A 2500-nucleotide genomic window follows, 5' to 3' on the forward strand; every position below is an offset into this window, starting at 1 on the left:
TCTGACTGTTAGTTACCTACCCCAACACTGCCTGAGGCACGTAAAAGGACGAGAATGACGGCTTCGGCCGTAGATACTCAGTCCCTCCTCCCATTCTTTCAGTTATCCTGACACCTTACTCACGGTCGTGCTGTTCTATACCTTCTCCAAAGACAACTCCGAATGTAACTCGGGACTGTATTTACATAACTGTACCTAAAAGTAGCATACACAAAAGGTGCTACGCTCACGAGGTTCCGCCTCGAACTCTCAAGTTATCATACCAACATTCAAATTCTTGTATGGTTCCAACTTTGGCTACATCACCTTCTAGAATATCCCAGGAGTATAAGCATCTAGTATGGAAAACTATATTTCTTCAGACCTTCAGACACAAACTAGGTAAAGACGAAAGGGAAAGGGAGAGGGAGATGTGGAGAGGAACCTACGCCAGAAGGCACTTAGCAGCTGCGGTCGAAGCCGTCACCTTTGCCCTATTATTCTCTGGAACTGTTGGGGCAGGTAACAGACGCTGCTGGGAATCGGGGAGAAGTGCGGGGTTCGAGCCCAAAACTGAGCGAATGCGAGACCAGCATGTTTCCGATGACGCCATCAGCGCACTGAGAAGAGAAAGATACAAGTCACTAATAGTCCGTTATTAATTAACAACAACAACCGATCAAGACCACAACGTTGACGAAATGGTTCGAAAGGACATAAAGACACACATACGCGCCAAAGACTCCTATACCAGCAATGAATCATCTCGCGGCTGGCTGGCCGGGGATTCGAGTCCATTTTGAACGAAATATCGAAGAGTCGGTATGAAACAACACATTTTCAAAAACAAATGTTTGCTCGAACACAAATTTCCCTCACATGCCCTGGCATACAAACACAGTTATTTCGCCACAACATCGGTTGTAGATCAAATCATTTTCGATGAATAGTCGTTGGTTTGAAATATCGTCTCTCCAGCATTAACACAGGAATGAATTTCTGCTGTAACACTATTACAGTTCCCTCCTTCAGTTTCACTGGATGGAAATCCGCAGCCCCATAGCGGCCGGCAATGGTCCTAATGACTTTCCATGATATATATATATATGTATATATATATATATAATATATATATATATATATATATGTATATATATATATGTATATATACACATATATATATATGTATATATATATACATACATATATATATATATATATATATATATATATATATATATATATTACTCATTTTCGCTATTGTTGTTATTGTTGCTATTATTATCATTAGTAGTAGCAGTAGTAATAGTAGTAGTAGTAGTAGTAGTAGTAGTAGTAGTAGTAGTAGTAGTAGTAGTAGTAGTAGTAGTAGTAGTAGTAGTAGTAGTAGTAGTAGTAGTAGTAGTAGTAGTAGTAGTATTTGATCCGATGGCCCCCTGTTACAACAACCGAACCATTGAGGCATCCCACTCCCGGAACGAGTACGAGAAAATCAGGATTTACGAAGAGCTATACAGAATGTGGACTAGGGCTCATTCACTCCTAAAACCTTTACGACTTCAGGTGGGATGGGTCCTAGAGTAAAGGCATTCTACGCTCGGCTGGCAGAGGTGATGGCTGAAAGGAAACAACAGCCAAAAAGCAGCATTGTTTCATGGATGAGATGTAGACTGTCATTCTCACTCCGAAGATCAGCCCTCTTATGCCTGAGAGGTGCCAGGTCCCCACCGCCCAAATCAACTCATATACAAAACCTAGATTTTGAGCAGACGGTGGTTGACAGTAGGATAAATGAACTTCTGTATTGGGCTATAGTAAAAATAGAAATAAAAGGGTCGTCGACCACAGTCATTAGCAGGAGAGGGGCCAATGAACTGTGTCTGTGGGAGACAGATCCTGATTGCTTCCACCACACAGTCCCACGAGGATGGAGGTCATGTTAAAAACAAAACAAAAAAGTAGTAGTAGTAGTAGTATTAGTAGTAGTATCATCATTATCATTATCATTATCATTATCATTATCATTATCATTATCATTGGGTAGACACAGACCTTGGGGAAAAATTGGTATCTAAGACCGTATGCCTCTTCTGCCGTCACGCATTGACTGTGGTGGGATCGAACCACCTCCTGGCTGGTCTCTCTTTCAGAGATGAAGCCTTATAGTGCTGGGCTACCACGCTACCTCATATCTTTTATACACATGTGTCACGGTAATTGAAAAATACACATTCCAATTATCTAAAACAAACGGTAGAAGTTAGTCCACGTGGAAAATTTATTCATTTCCTTAATGAAAAAAAATCATACAAAAATTTTTGTATGAATAGGTAGACCCTACATATATATATATATCATTTTTTTTAGGGGGGGAGTAGAGACAGGGGGAAGGAAGGGGGAGGAGGAGAGGGAGGGGAGGGAGAGGGGGGAGAGGGGGAAGAAGTGGTAGGAATATGGGTGGATAATACCGAAGTGTTATATTATGAAGTTGTAATTAAAACGAAGGTCCTTGGCTCGTGTA

The sequence above is a fragment of the Oratosquilla oratoria genome, chromosome 28 (assembly GCF_046742065.1).
Source record: "Oratosquilla oratoria isolate Oo_2021 chromosome 28, ASM4674206v1, whole genome shotgun sequence".
In the NCBI taxonomy this organism is placed as follows: Eukaryota; Metazoa; Arthropoda; class Malacostraca; order Stomatopoda; family Squillidae; genus Oratosquilla; species Oratosquilla oratoria.